This window comes from Protopterus annectens, chromosome 5.part0 (genome assembly GCF_019279795.1).
Source record: "Protopterus annectens isolate FY-2018-M chromosome 5.part0, PAN1.0, whole genome shotgun sequence".
Taxonomy (NCBI): domain Eukaryota; kingdom Metazoa; phylum Chordata; order Ceratodontiformes; family Protopteridae; genus Protopterus; species Protopterus annectens.
This window is the reverse complement of record NC_056735.1, coordinates 71914598-71932529: the sequence shown is the minus strand read 5'-3', so window position 1 is coordinate 71932529 and position 17932 is coordinate 71914598.

Sequence of the window (17932 nt, the reverse complement as noted above, 5' to 3'; positions counted from 1 at the left end):
CACATATAAGTATATCCTCCCCAGCCAAATACATCTGGCCTGCAATACACTACCAACCTTAGCAGATCCCATAACCAGGACCCTACACAACAAGGGCAGTACATGTTAACAGTACTCCATCCCACCTGTAGGATGTCAGGCTGGCATTACTAACATATCATGCAGTACAGTCAAGTGAAATGCCATGCTTGGGGGAACCCCCTGGGCAGGTGCAGTAAGTAGCTGGGATCCCTCATACGATTCAAAAGGCCTAAACCTGACAATGGATTCACCAATGTTGGCGAGGACAACCACAAATCCACCATGTCAGCTGGTAACTACCAGCCAGTAGCCTGATAACCCTGATCTGCAGGGACATGGAACAAATCAACAATGAACCCATGGCAAATGTCACTGGTAATCTTAACACATGGGACCCCGCCAATGTTGGACTTCTCAAAGGCAGAGAATACAACCTCAACCTGGTATACCTCCTTGACCCAAACATGACAGGTGTAGATGAGGGTTAGGAAGTGCACAATGCCTATGTAGATCATAGCAGGCTTTTGTACACCATCCCACATGTAGGAATGTGTGTAGTTGTTAAGGGATCTGCCTTCGTTCACAGAATATATTTCCACCAGGACTCCTTGGCAAATGCCAACATTCCACAGGTGCCATCCCATGGGCATACAGTCCTTCACAGTTCACAGATGTGTTAATGCCCTCCTCTACACTATAGAGGTGTGCAGCACTACTGGAGTTGCTATAACTCACTGGGTGTGGCTATTGTGGACACACCCACCATTATTGCAGTTACTGTTGTGTCTATCCCCCTCACATAGCTGTCTGTAATACTGTACAGTGTATGTAATCAGGTTGCTAGTTGTTGTTGACACCATTCACAGTAGTTGAGTGCCTCACACCCTCATAAGAGTAGGGCTATGCCACTGGCATTGACACACACATGTTACTGAGGTGAGGATCACAGTAGAGTGGGGAGAGGGACATACACCCTGCAGTTAGCATGTTCAATGTCATCCACATTGCAGACTGCATATATAGCAATGTGTGGTTGTGCCTATCCTGTCTTGGTGGGATTATATGTGCAACAGATGTGTTACCTGCATGGGGACATACCTCCATGTGTACAGTCCCGTACCTGTACTGCATCCAAACCAAAGGCTCTGTGTGTTGTACCCAGCCATGGCATGTGTACCACCCAGTACACTTACTGGTGTCCACTGTAGAAGGCCTGGTGACACCACTACACCCATCAGCCATGTGGCACATGGACAATCACAACACAATCTGAATAAATAATGGTGACAACAATACAACATTGTTAATTACAGCTATGATGCATCATGGCTGCACAGCTACACATTTCAAGATATTAGCATTTCACTTTACTGCTGACATCATGCTACACATTATTCCATTGGTACACTGTTGTACAGTCATCTGTGCATCAGTACCATGTTAGCCTATCCCTGCATTGATGTTACAGATGTCAGGGAGTGGCACAGGTATCATCATATGCACAGGGTATTTTGTTGGTTTGCCAGAGGCCTAGGCTGAGCCATACAATTGACAACATATGTGTGTGTGTGTGTGTGTGTGTGTGTGTGTGTGTGTGTGTGTGTGTGTGTGTGTGTGTGTGTGTGTGTGTGTGTGTGTATGTGTGTGTCTGAGGAGGCTGAGTACTGTTATGGGCCACTGGTGATGCCGTGTGTTCTGGTATGTGGTTGCCCTAGGTTTGTTGTTTATGAGTGTGTGTCTGCATGCACACAGTTTCACCATGGGGTTGCCCTATACAGGGATTTGTGAGACAGATGCAGACTGTACCTGGAAGGGTTTGCAGTTCACCGTCTCTGGCCACAGACACGGGACCTTTGCCTGGCAGGGGAGCTACAGGCAGTATCAGGTACACAGCCAGATCGAGTACTGTCCCCCAAGATTGACAGATGTCCAACAGATCCAGGTGTCTCCTGGGACTGGCCAGGGCCACGTCCACATGGTCTGCTATGACGGCCTGTGGACAGAACCCCCCCACAGTGCTGCAGCTGGTATTGCTACTACCGCAGTGGCTGTGACTGGTGGGACATCCAATGGTGAACTCCAGCTGCTGGTTTTGCTAGCATATGTCCATGTGGTCATCACAACTTTCCCGCCCTGTCCTGCTGCATGGACATGAGATTGTGGATGAGATCCAATGTCTCACCCCACCGTCTATCCATGACCTCGGTGTAATTATGGATGGCACCTGCTAGGTCATGGATGCTGTCAGTTACAGAGGTGTGATGAGTCCTCTGCACCCTTAGACCCTGCGTGGTGAACCGTTCCATTCATGCCTGTGCCTCCATGACAGCCTGGAACATGCGTATGGTTAATATAGATGTGGCATGTCTGCCAAGGGCATGATGACCAGCAGTGCTTGACGAGCACCCCTGAACATCTACTTATGTTATACCCCACCAGACATCTGGTTATGCCTGCTGTGTCCTGACACATGTGCCATAGGTACCACACTATCCTGGCCAATGCCAACTGTAGACTGTCCCTCAACTAAGGCCAACAGTGATGAGGTATGTAGAGGCAGTGTGACTGTGTGCATGGATGGGGTGTATGCATGTGGGATGTCAACTGGTGGCCCAGCGGCAGCCCCTGATGATCCTTTCTGTGCCTCAACACACCTATCCTCATGGTCACTGTCTGTATCAGTGACATCAGATTCCCTGTGGGGGGGGGACCCAGCCCCACCTCGCCACCTGTGAAGGAAAACAGGGAACAGACTGTAAGACCTGTACATCACCGCTAAACCATACACACACACACACACACACACACTCACATGTGTGTGCAGACATAGCCACACACACAGACATACACACATGCTGTTGACATACATGGCAACTCATGCACTCCACCAGACAGCACCTACAGACAGCTCCCGCACTCCCATAACACACACAATAGCAGGTGATGGTGCAGTACAGTATCACACACAAACGTGTAATTACACACGTTAACATGCAGCACATGTGGTGCTCAACAGGATGCAGTGCAACTGTAGTCAGTCCCCGTTACCAACATTATACATGGCTGTGATGCATGGCTTCTGTTAGTAGGTGATGGCCCTCCCCCTGGAACTCACTGCACCCATGTCCACAGCATTGCTGTGTATCTGTTCAGCACCCTGGCATGTACTGTGCACCACACCTCACAGGTGTAAACACCATTGCAGGATGTGTATCTTTGTGTCAGTTGTGTTTCCCCTGCTGCTCACAGCCTCTGTGTGTTTCAGGATTACATGTGGACACATGTGTTTAATGAATGCCTGATGTGTATTCACAGATGTCATCATCAGTGGTGCATGTATGAGTGATAGACTACATTACACCAACCACAGACACAATGTACTGTACCTATGGTGAGTATAGAGACCATTATTGACCATTATTGAGCCCTGGCTGATGTTACCTGTGGTACATATAGGTTCATAGGTGAGTACTGGTCTATAGGTCCTGGGGTCTACATAAGTCTTGCCACAGGGGGTTCCCAGCCATGCACCACCCACTAATGTTATTCCCCTGTGCCCCTGTCAGGCTGTGGCACAGACATACTAACCAAGGTGAATTCCCCATTTCCAATCCAGTTGTCAAGTGTTTTTGTAAAGTGGGCCAATGAGTAGCATTGCCTGACATGTATGGGTAGTCCATTCCAGAGTGTGGGAATTCCCCTGGACTGGACCCTATCCCTCCAGTATGTTCTGTGTAATGTGTTGATGAGGTTTAGGACCCTGAACCATGTGTTTGCAGAGGGAGTGGGATGTCTTAATGTATAGCATGTCAACTGCTCTGTGTATGACATAGCTGTGTATGTTAGGCAGATGTCAGCTGTGCCTGGGCAATGTGCACTGTAGTGTAGCCACAGCTGTCTGACCTGGTCTGTGCATTGGATGTGTTTGAGGCTGGTAATCCCATTAGTGAGGAGTGTGCTCTGTCAGTGCACATGTACAGCGTGCATTATGGGTAGGTGCGTTAGATGTGTACATGGCCTGCAACTTAGCTATGACATGCACAGTGAATTGCCAAGCATAACCTTAAACCATACTCACCGGCATCCGGCCACTGCCTTGCTGGTATCCCAGATGTACCTACATTGAGATGAGATAGAGTTGACATCAGTGGCCACAGCTGTGGCATTGCTACAGAGTGGCTGCAATATTACAGTACAACAACAGCTGAAGTCCACAGTACTACAGATTATGCATTATTGCTTATCAGTACTACACAGCAACAGACTCCACATCTCACATATGCATGATATACCTGTACAGATGCATACACTACAGTAGTCTACTGATATGCCCTGGAACCTTACTTGCATGTTCCATGTCTGGTGTGTGAGTAGCACCCACCTCCATGACTGTATATGTCTGTAGCTCTTGTGGGTGAGCAGGTGCTACCAGGCTCATGAGTAGCTCCTCCACTCTGGTGAGGGGGGGATGGATGTTATGGCCCCCCTGTTGCAAGGTGGTCACCCCAGATGGCAGCAGCACGGTGACGTATATGACAGAGCAGGTCACTACAATGGTGGCAGACCTTCTCATATGTATGGCTGTGCATCCCCACCTCATTCACCCTGCAGACCACATCGCTCCACATGGCTGTTCACTCATGCTGGTGCTGGCGTGTCTGTGAGAACAACAGCTGGTAGTTCTGGATGATGCTGGTGATTATAATGTCATCCTCAGTGGCACTGTAGGTGGGATTCCTCAGGTATATCATACACCCTGAAAGACATAATGATGGTAATATGTCTGAGCAACTCATATGACAGGTTTACCATAATACAATACACATATCAGTCTCTAGCCACCATATCAGCTCCAACTTAATGTTCACACAACACTAGTGGTATGTCTCCGGTATATGTACCATTGGGTCATATATTGTATTGTACAACACCTTCTGCTATGTATTTATAGACATGCTCCCTGTGGGGACACTAGAGTTGCTGGGCTGTTACAGAGTATTTCACCTGCATGCCATTGTCACTGCCACTATGTTTCCACATATGCATGTGATATGCCTGCTATGTGATTGCTACACATCTGCCATTTTGTGATATTGGGGATATCTATGCATGCTGTTGGACATGTTCTGAGATTGTGTGGACTATTACAACCCACATATGTTCCATGACAGTTACACATCAGTATGTGTAGGGGTTATTTGCCAGAAGGAACACTACTCCCACCTAATGTGCACGTTACCAGTCCACATCACATCCGTGACCCACCATGGAACCTCATTATCTACTGTTTCCGGCACTACTTTCAAGTGGAACCAACTCAGGGGATGGTGCCCCCCCCCCCCATGGAGCACACACATTTATTTATTTATTTATTTATTTATTTATTTATTTATTTATTTATTTTACATTTGTTGACCGGGCTAGTCTAACTGGATATATGTCCATTTTCAGTAGAGGCCCGGGGAGAAAAGCTCCAGGACAAAACAGATGAAAAAGTAAAAAAAAAATTGTGTAGAATAAAAATAGAGTTTACATAGAAAAAACATACAAAATACTGGGATACATTTTCAAGACACTGGTTTGAATCATCTACAAGATATTAACACCCTATTAAAAAAACACCCTCTGAAAAACAAGAGTTTACATAGAAAAAACATACAGAATACTGGGATACATTTTACAACACACTGGTTAGTAATCATCTACAAGATATAAACACCCTGGTTAATAATAAATACAAAAATAGAGAAGACAATAATTAAATACTATTTACAAATATATAGAAAATGACATTTATAATGAGTCAAATCATAGAAGTTACAGATAAACTGTTCTGATTACATATACAATAAGAACAAAACTGACAAAAGAGGGAAAGTAAAAAAAGTAATCTTAATCAGTTAGTCAGGGTTGTTAAAAGGGCATAGCCATTTTGTTCTAAGGAGTATTTTCAGTTGTTGTTTGAAGGGGGTAGAGAAGGAAGAGAAGTTAATTCAGTAGGTAGAAGGTTCCAGTTTCTCCCAGTAGAGTTTGAGAACAGAGAATCACCTGCCAAGTTGTTTGACTTACTAATGTTAATTAACAATTTATTTACTGATCGTAAGTTAGTGAGATTTTTATAGGGGGTGATGATATTTGAGAGTATTGGGGTATCATTTGGGTGGTAGAGGATCTTATGAGCAATGATAAGTTGACTATATTGAAACTGATGAGGTAGTTCAAGCCATCCTAGTTGTTTCAGATTCTTACAGTGATGGGTTCTATAGGGATTAGCAGTGGCAAATCTTGCAATGTTATTATAGGAGGTAGCTAGTTTGAGACAATTATGTTTTGACAGATCGGTATAGATTGGTGAGGCATAAAGGAGTGTTGAGATTAGATGAGAATGGGCAATAGCAGATCTAGCTATTGGAGTGAGGAAGGATTTGACTCTATATAGAGAGCCCATTGTTCTGTTAACTGTTTTTATTGTGTTATTAATATGGGAGTCAAAGTTAAGGTTGTTGTCTATAGTAATTCCTAGAAGCTTAGTGGTAGTGTCAGGGGATATGAGGGTACCATTGTTAGAAGTAACAGAGAAATCAATAGATATGTGCTTCCGGGTAGGGGTAAACAGAAGGAGCTTAGTTTTTTTAGGATTAAGGACGAGGCAGCGTTTTATGAACCAAGACTCTATTGTGTGAAACATTTCCTGAGTTAAGGACTGTAGTTCTGATGAATATTTGGCTGTGCAGATTATTGTAGAATCATCTGCATATTGTATACAGGTTGCATGAGGAGTAGCTTTGCAGAGATCATTAATAAAAATAGAGAATAATAAAGGACCAAGAATAGAGCCCTGGGGAACACCTAGGGTAACTGGTAGGTGGGATGATAGATTATTTTCCCACATAACAGCTTGCTGTCTGTCACTTAGGTAGGAGCTAAACCATTGTACAGCTAGAGTATCGAGAGAAAGTGATTTAAGAGTGTTAATAAGCAATGTGTGGTTAACCATATCTAAAGCTTTTGATAGATCAATAAATACGGCTGAAGAGAGAGTATTATTATTGTGATTTCTGTTAATAGTGTCAGTGAAAGATAAGAGGGCTGTAGTGGTACTATGGTATGGTCTAAAGCCATGTTGGCTTTGTGCAAGTAGGTTATGTTGTAGTAAGTGGTCTAGAAGTTGATGATGAATACATTTTTCCATTATTTTTGATAAGGGGGATAGTAGGGCTATAGGTCGATAGTTAGAGTATTCATTTGAGCTGCCACCTTTATGTAGGGGGATAATGTGTGAGGTTTTCCAGATGACTGGGATGGTCCCCTCGTTAATGGTTCTGTTTATTAGGATTGATACTGGATAAGCTACTGCTTTGGCAGCTTTTTGCAGATATTGTGCTGGAATCTGGTCAGCAGAAGGAGTACAAGGCTTAAGTTTTAGAATGAGTTTGTGGATGAAATTAGTGGAGATGGGTTGGAATAGGAAAGTAGGAAGAGAGCTGGAGATGAGGTTAGGAAGGCTGGAGCTGTCAGGGGTTAGGTGGCTGGCTAGAGATTGGATGGCTTCGATAAAGGAGGTATTAAACGCATTAGCAGTTTGGTTGGGAGTTTCATGATTAGCACCAGTTGGGTTTGGTGTACTGCAGTGACCGGGGTGTAACAGACTATTGATACTTGCCCAGAATTTCTGGGGGTTGTTTAGGTTAGTTTGCTGCATTTTACAGTAAAAGTTTTTTTTGTCTGAAAGTATAGCTTTTTTTGTCATATTTCTCATTTGTCTAAATGTTTGTTGATCTGTTAAGTTTTTTGTAGTTCTCCACCTAATCCAGGCTTTATTTCTGAGTAACATTTTTTTCCTGGTGTCTTTAGAGAGCCATGGGGCTGGTTTAGACCTAGTTCTGATAGTACGTTTTGGTGCATGTTGGTCAAGGATATTTAAGAAGGTAGAGTTAAAGTGTATAACAGCCTCTTCAAATGGGAGGATTTTTAGGGGAGACCAATAACAAGAGCTAAGTTCAGTTTAGAATAACCTTTGGTTAAACTGTTTATTTGACCGTATAGTCCTATATGATGTTTGCTGTGGGATATCAATCTTTTGCCTGATTATATAGGTCAAGGAGTGGTCACTTACATCGTCAGGGAGGACACCTACTTTGTAAGTTTGATGGTGGTTATTAATAAGGATCCAATCCAAGGTGCTCTCTTTTTTGGTTGGTTTGTTAATTCTAGATGGGGAGGTGATGGTCTGTGAGAAACCATGAAGGTTGATATGAGAAGTTGGGTGGTCAGTAGCAAAGCATTTCCAGTCAATATTGAAGTCACCAAGGATTATAGTTTCTTGTGGGAAGGTTGATGCTGCCCAATTAAGTATGTCTTCAAGTGTAGATATATTGTTCCAGGAGGTAGGTAGATGCAAATGAGAGGCATACGTCCATCACCCAGTTAGGTCCAGGGTCTTGTCCATAGGGAGCTCCACAGAGACATGGGGTATGTGCTACATCACCTGGAGGCATGCAGTACACATATACAAGGTTAAACATGCATGTTCCTCCTGCTCAGCCAACAGCCCAAGCACCTTTATGTCCATGTAGATGCTGCCGTGACTGTCCATGTTCCCTTTGTTCCCATATGGGGGCTCAGTGGCCTCCACATTCCAAACGAAACTACCCATCACATGTGTCATATAACAGCCCTGTATGCTGTCTTGTTTGTCACTCAACCAAACCTACATACCAATATGTGCCTAATACCCTTCACCAACATATATATCCCACCTTCTCAAACAATTGAGATGTGTTACCAACATGGGTTACACACCACACTCCATCTTGCAACCATATAGTGGTGTGTAGGTATGTTGTGTATTGATATGTGATGTTCTCTCACACATGTCATGGTAGGGGACATGTATTGACATATATATATATATATATATATATAGACATACACACACGCATATTTATATCTGCCTATATATATATATATATATATATATATATATATATATATATATACACACACACACACACACACACACACACACACACACACACACACATATATATTTATATATACATATGTGCATATATTTGTAGATATCATTATGTGTTGTTTATATACCTATATAAATGTATAATGGTCCGAGGTTCTGTAGACATACACAGCTGTGAATATGCGTCACACATGTATGTATCTGTATGCGGGGTGCATACAAACATCTGGACCACACTCTTGTAACTCTCTTTACTTCACAGCTGAACTGGTCTGCCTTGCTGCAACACAGACAGGTGTCACATGTGAACACAGACTAACATTAGGGGAGTACATATGGTGACAAACTTTAGATAAGCATATTGTATTGCTATGGCAGTTGGGCATGCTATGCTATACTTTAACATGACTGTCCTGCAGGTGGTGTGGTCTCTTATCCATGTGCTATCATGGCAGTATTAATACCCCCACCAACCCGTTGGCCACAGAAATATACAGAACACAGATATCATGGGTGACATATTTGCCATTCACTGCTGATCTGCACATTTGACAGGTATGTCCCACTGCCCACAAGGGCTGACACTATTGTCAAGTACAGTTGTTGAGCAGCACATCATTACAGAAACAAGTACCGATGACACATCTAACTCAATGACATCTCTCTCTTTCTCTCTCTCTATCTATCTCTCTCTCATGTCATATTCCTGCATAAGGGTCTGCTGCAATGAATCCTGTAACACCAGCAATTTCCAGCATGTGTAACAGTAACAATGCAAATATGGCCCTATGTTCCTGCCTCTGTCCACCACATATATGCCAGTCTTTGTCCTGCTGTGATACAGGAGGGGTTGTTAGATAATGGCCTATCATTATTTACCACTAGCATTATTGCTATCATTCAAGTCATGTCATGGACTCCCAGACCAACTGTTGGGCCAAGTCCATATATATAGGGGCAACAGCTGGAGAACACATATGTGCACTTGTACATTCCAGAGGTAAGTGTGTGGTACACAGTATTCCTTGCCCTTGTAAAGCCTTGTATGGGGGGGGGTTCTATGCCATTAACCCAGGCTATGGTACCTTTTCAGGGATATAACTGTTAAGACGAGGGTCATTCAGTGTGATAGTGAGATGTTAGGTTAAGCAATGTTATGTATAAGATACTGTGACATTAACACAAGTGCTACTTTTCCTCCTAGGGATTGACTACAGGGTGTAATTTGGAGGCTGCTGAACTACATCTGTAATTGTTGATTGTTACATATCTTGAAGGCAAATCCTGTTTCTGCTGTTGTATTAATTGAAGGCCTTGGCCTGGACAGCATAGTATGGTATATATACACATTGCTTGCATCTACTATTTTGTGTGGGCCTTGCATTCATCACTGATTACATATTTCAAACCTTATGTGGTGTAAGTACTGGCATACATTATTGTATAGTACACAAATAAAGGTTATATGTGTATGCATACCTGTGTGTCGTGTCATGTCCTTTGAATTGTGGGTGGGTATATGTTTAATGTAAGTTTTCTCATTTGTGGGGATGGTTGCCACACTACACATTTCACAGGTGCCAGTTGAAGGGCTTGTGGCTGAGGGATATACTTTGCACCCAGTACTTCCACACTACTTCTACATATGTATGGCTACTGATTCCTTTTGTGTGTGTATATGTGTATGTACCTATATATATCTCATATGGATATATATATATATATATATATATATATATATATATATACACATACATATGAACATATGTATGTATCTATATACAATTGATGTTATATGATTATTTGTGAGTCATACATTTATATATATATATATATATATATATATATATATATATATATATATATATATATATATATATATATATATATATATATATATATGTATGTATATATATATATATATATATATATATATATATATATATATATATATACATATAGCTGTCTGTCTACATTTACAGATATATATCTGTCCATATGTCCATGCATGTTCAGCTCATATTTTGGCCTGTTCCTCATTCACTTGGCAATTGTCATGGATGATCGTAGCATTGAAGTCAGTAACTAGTGCCAACACTTTTGTGTTTCAGACTTCATCTTCTTCTACATATGTGTTCTAATACATATAACTGTGTAACTAGCCATATTTTAAGTGTATTAGAGCATTAGTTGACATATATCCCTATTTCTACCCACAGTGTGGCATACTTTGTCCAGACTTCTTGCATTAACAGGTTGCGTGGTATGATATTAATACATTTCCTGTACTGTTGACTGATTGCGCTGGATGACATGTTTGTGAAAACTTCAGGTTATGTATATCTGCCATGGTTTAGTGATAAATCACTTTGTGTATGGAGTGCAGGGTCCTGGGTTCAAGCCTTGGAGAGGCAGTTTATTTTGTTGCTGGGCAGAACAAGGGACGTTGGCTACTGAGTGATTAAAGCACTTTTAATTAGTTGTAAGCGAGTTTGCATGATGGTAAGCACTGCCAACCTCTGCTTATGTTTTCTTACAGTCAGATAGCTTTGAATTTCTCAATCTGTGTAGGGATAGCTTACCCCCATGCAAACCTGCTTACCACTGCTTAACAGTGATCACTGCCGCTTACCCCCGTGGTAATTCCTTTAAAAGAAAAGAAAAAGGGGTTGATAGGAAAGTGGTGAAAAACAGGGCACAAAGAAAGAAAGACAGTAGGGAAAATAGCTAGGCATGTGCAGGAAGGGTGTAAGAAAGGTCCATAGCTGCCCATTTCTTCTACGGCATCAGCTGTGCATATGCAGTATATTTGCAGGTACATTTGGACCCTCAAACCCCTGGGAGAGGGTGAGGACAATATATATTCATTGTGATGCCAATTAGACCAGATTACATGTCCAGTGGACATGTGTGCGCAATGGACAACTATGTATGGAGCGAGATTTTTTTGAGGGAACAGATTGCCCTTTTTTTTCAGGTGTGTGTGGGATGTTGAGGAAGGGTAGTAGGTATATTTGGGGAGGAAGGTTGGGTAGATTAATAGACAAGACACACAAGATTCATACAGGGCCGGTATATGACACATGTGGGGGTAAACACTTTGGATGGGGAGGGGTGTTTGAAAGTCGCAAGCCCATGAGGCCCCAACTGGAAACAGTGGGACTGAAGTCCCCACCCATGGGCAGTCACCACTGCACCTTCACGGCCCCGAAGGTGGCTGTGCTGGGGTCTATGTAGGAGTGGCAGACTCACAAAACCAGCCTCACATAATGCTACCACACCACTGAATCAAACACATAAACACACAAAGACATACTCGGAGGCTCTGAGTAAAAATTTACCTAAACAGCAGAGGCCTCCAAAGCAGACACCCAAACAACTGCTACCTCAAGACACCCCACAAGCAACACATAAACCACAAAAGCAGTGTGCAAAGCAGTCACAGCCCTTAAGGCCAAATACAACACCAAACATACTTGTCATAGGTGACTCTATAGTCAGACACACTGACGTCCCACTCACCAGGCTGAACAAGGAGAGGGTCACAGTAAGCTGCCTATCGGGCGCTAGAATCTGCCACATAACACAAGCACTCTGGTCACTCCATGGCAAGTACAAATATGACACAGTCATTGTCCATGCTGGTGTGAATGACCTGAGACGTACCTCCCTGGACTACATGAAAAGAGACATAGAGGAGCTCTCTGATTATGTAGCCCAGGCAGGTATGACCATGACCCTGAGCAGTATCCTTCCTTCACCAAGAATGATGCCACAATATAGAGACAAGATGATCAGCTTTAACAATTGGCTTAATCTCTGGTGTCATTCAAAGGGGATCCAATGTCTGTCTGCCTGGGATGACATGCTTGACAAGCAACGCTGCTTCGCAAGGGACGGCTTGCACCTGTCACCCCTGGGATTCCGGATATTGGCTAAGGCTCTTGCCACCCCCCATAGTGCCTTTTTTAGGCAAGGCTCAAATTCTAAACCTACCACCCTAGAAAACAAAAATGGGAAGAAACTGAGGGTAATGCTGCTCAATGCCAGAAGTCTAAATCTCAAAATGCACGCACTCGAGGCCCTTCTCAGTATGGAGAACATCGATGCCTGTGCTGTAACTGAAACCTGGTTCAAGGCTCCTGAGAGCACCCCGGCACTATTAGGTTTTACCTCATATCATGCGTTCCGGACCCAAAACCCGGACCACACCACAAAAGGAGGGGGTGTATCCATATTCATAAAGGATACCCACACCTCCAGGTTGGTGGCAACGCACGAAGCTTTGGAAACCATCCAGGTGCAACTAACCATAGGAAAAACTGCTCTACAAATTGTAGCATGCTATACGCCACCCTCTCAAACTCAGGAACCCCACACAGCCTTCCTGAAGACACTGGAGGGTATAAATGTATCTTCAAACACCATCATATTGGGTGACTTCAACTACCCGAATATAGACTGGGAACATTACTCAAGCCCTAACTTTCAAGCCCAACGGTTCCTGGAGTTCATAAATTCAAATGCCATGGAACAGCTACTCACTCTTCCCACGAGAGGAGAAAATATACTAGATCTCATTATCACAAACATGGGGACAAAATGCTCCATACCGGAAGTATATCCCTCATTGGTGAGATCTGATCATAAACTAATCTCACTGGAAATCCACATCCCACCCCCACCCCAAACAAAAAAGACCACAGTGAAGAACTTCTCTAAAGCAAACTTCACACTACTCAAGACTGGTGTGGTATCCTTCAAGGCCCCTGAGCCAGTGGAAACCACAACCCAAGCTGGAAGCCCTTACAAATGCCTTCTATGAACACCTCCAGGACTGCATGGATCAGGCAATCCCAAATAAAACCAAGACTCTTTCCACAAAGGGCAAACGTCCAGCCTGGTGGACCCCAGCCATTAACAAACTTTACAATAAGAGGAGAAAGCTATTACATGATAGAACAAAATCCATAAAAGGGAAGTCACCCCTGATCATTATTAGTAAAAAATACGAGCACTCATAAAATCAACTAAGGCCAATTTTGAGAGAAAAATTGCCATGGATTCAAAGGACAATCATAAGGCCTTTTTCAGCTATGTTAGGAACCTGGGTGGAAACTCCCAGATATGCTCAGAATTAGTCCAAAATGATACAAAAATCACTGAACCCACAGACATTGCCAACATACTGGCAGACAGGTTCAGTGCAAACTTCACCCCTCTCCCCTAAAGGAGAGATAACTATCCCAGCAGAGTGTAGCCTCCCAGACATCTCAGATGCAGGTGAAAGCTGCTCTCTCTAAAGCTAAAAACACAGCATCAATGGGAACGGATGGTGTCCCCGGCTGTGTGCTACACGAGCTAAATGAGGAATTAAACCCGCACATAAGGCAGCTGTTTAATCTCAGCCTTACCACAGGATACGTGCCCAAGGAGTGGCGCACGGCAACTGTGGTCCCACTCCACAAAGGCGGTGCCTCTATGGACCCTGGTAATTACCGCCCCATAAGCTTAACAAGTCTAGTCTGCAAAGCTATGGAGAGGATCATAATGGAGCTCATAAACAAAGATATAGGGGACTTGCAGACATTGGACCCGACCCAGTTTGGCTTCGACAAGGGCAGATCATGCCTTTTGAACTTGGTCGACTTCTTCGAAACAGTCACCAAGGCCATTGATGAGGGAAAGGCAGTCCATACAGCCTACCTTGACCTTGCAAAGGTCTTCAACACAATACCCCACTCGGGTATTGTAGAAAAACTTACCAGCTTAAATGTAAACCCATATGTCACAAGATGGGTTGCAAACTGGCTTAAGGACAGAACCCACAGGGTTAGAGTTGCTGGCGCTATGTCAGACTCCAAGCCGGTCAGAAGTGGTGTCCCACAGGGCTCGGTCCTTGGCCCCCTATTGTTTGGCATCTACTTCTCAGAAGTACAGGCCAACATGGGAGGACTTTGGCTGACAAAGTTTGCAGACGACTGCAAACTGGGCGCCATAGTGGAAAGTGCATTGGACATGGATATCCTTCAGAAGGGACTCACGGAAACAGATAGCTGGTGCCAGAGCCATGGCCTGAAGTTAAACGCCAAAAAATGTATAGTCATACCCTTCGGGAAAAACAAGGTAACCCCAAGCTACCATATAGGTGGCAATCCACTAAGCACAGAAGAGGTTATCAGGGACCTGGGGACCCAGGTTGACAGTGGCCTTTCTTTTGACACTTACGTTCCTAAAGTGGTTAGAAAGACCTTCTACATTGCCCACCTGATCATGAAGGGATTCACATCCAGATCTAGTGAGGTCATTGTTCCCCTGTACTATTCACTTATCAGACCAATGATCGAGTACAATGCCCCATTCGGGATGTATTTCACCCGACATCTGCAGCAATTGGAGAGACCCCAAAAGTTCCTCACCAAAAGGATAAAGGGACTCCAAAATCTGTCATATGCTGCCAGATTGAAGAAACTCCAGCGCTATTCAGTTGCATACCGCCTGCTCAGAGGTGACATGTGCCTGACATACAAGGCCATGTCCAACCCGGAATTAATGGACATGCTCCACCTCAAAAAATCCAAATCCACCAAAACCACTAGAGCAAGTGACTTAAACCTTAGCACGGATATAAATAGGACGTGCTGGAAGGATAGATTTATCACTCAGAGACTCCCTATGCTGTGGAATAAAATCCCGGTCCATGTGAGGCAGAGCACCTCGCTGGCTCTGTTCAAGAGAAATCTTGACCTGTGGATGGGAGATCATAGGTTTATCCCGGGAATCATCTCTGTGTCACTGCTGGACAGAGGCACAACAAACTAATGGGCACAGTATTTTTTCATATAAGGGGTGGCGTAAGCCACAAAAATTTGGGCTAGGCTTATAAATGCCTTAGGGCAGATAGCCTAGTATAAACCTATGAACCTATGAACCCTCTAATAGCACCAGTTGGCCCTCAAGCTGGCATAGCCACTCTTGATACTCCAGATTGAGCTCCCTATGCACCACAGCCCAGACCTGTTGATGGGTGACAGGGTCCCCTCTACTCCTGCTCCGAGGGAGGGATGAGCCCCATCCCCTGCAGCAGTTCCACCCAAAGGTGGCACAGGGCCCACAGAGGAGGAGGTCCCAGGCTGGGCCTCAGATGTGCTGGTGCCCGTGCCATGGCCAGTTGAGGTGGGACAGGTAGGTCCGCTGGGACTGGCCTTCCCATATGAGTTGTGTTGTCACAGGTTTATGACAGATATGCATTAGTAACAGTCAACAGCATTCAGGATTAGTTATAACAGCATGTATATGTATTCCCATTAACTCAACACACCAGATTTAACACAATGGCAGAGCAAGCAGAACACATGCATATATGGAACAACAGTGGCCATTACAGGAGCATGCAGGTTTAATTGATGGCAACAGGCCACCAATATGGATGTATTTTAACATGGTGCATGCATAAAAACAAATGTGAATATTTATAAACCATTAGGACATATGTCCCAACAAAAAGTTTGGAGTGTACACATACCAGTTGAGGAGTGTCATTGGGTTATTATGCACATATGGTAGGGGTGAGAGAGAGTTCAATTAACAGATAATATATCCTTGTAGTTTTCACAACATTCTTAGTCACTGCAGTGTTTTTTCCCTTACATGTATTATTACACTACACAATGGCCTTATATTGTACACTGGTATGTTTATAAATGATTATATATGTGACATGTGTCTTACATACAGGCATGACAGGCTGCAGGTGTTAATGCAACATATGTTGAGAATTGCTGTCATACACTTTGGGTGAGGTGCTAGAATAACAGGTTTGTTTCCATATATATTCTCTGACTATGTACATGTTTGACTATCAGTTATGTGCCATTGACAGCTGCCTACATTTCTTGGATCATCACACTGGATTTTCAGGGGAACAGGGTACCAAGCTGGTGATATGGGCCATTTATCTGGACATGCTGGACAGATTGAAACAGTTGTGGGGTATGAATATGCATACAACTTACAGTGTGAACATTCTAGCAAATTCTGTACTGTTGTTGGGTGTAATTATGCATACAGCTTTCTATCTGAACATTGTATCAAAATCTGTACAGTTGTGGGGTATGATTATGCATACAACTTAGTAGCACTCCCAGGATTCAAACCCCTGCTGTCTGTGACAAAATATTATAGCTAACATCACAATACACTGTGCTATCAGGGAATTGATGTTATGTTTTTGACTGTTTTCTATCTAAGTCTCCCTAACTTGTACGATATGACTGACCTCTTGGCACTTCCAACATTGTTATGCAGGACTTCATACCCATTTTATCTGCATACCACAGTGTGGGTGACACTGCTTAAGATACAACAGTACTATTTATAGTATGTAACAGGTCGCCAACATATGAGAGAAGAGTAAACAGAAGCACTCCAGAGGTTATACCTTTATTCACAGACTATTACATATTTATTTCTACTGGTACAACACATTCTATGGCTCTTATGTTTATTTGTTATGACAGTACATGCAAACTGATTACTAACCTGCCTCGCAGCACAGCCTTTGTAGCCTATCATCATGGGTTTGCTGGTTTGCAGCCCTCTCATCTGCAGCTGTCAGAGAAATGCAGTGATATATAGCCATACCTATTGATAGTATACACAAGCTAGGCAATTATTTACTACTTAGTAGAATGTGTACTTACTCAGTACTGGGGCATTGGGCATCTGCTGAGACTCCTGGATCCACTATTCCAATACATTCACCCTCCGCCGCTTCAGGTCAGCATGGTGGTGCCTGACCTGCTCACCAGTCCGGGGGATACCTGTGGCACTGGTGAGGTCACGGGCAAGACTGTCCAAGGCCTCCGTTTTATACTGCGAGCCCTGGTACTGGCCCTGCAATAGTCTCTGATCATGGTGGTTTACCAGGAGTCA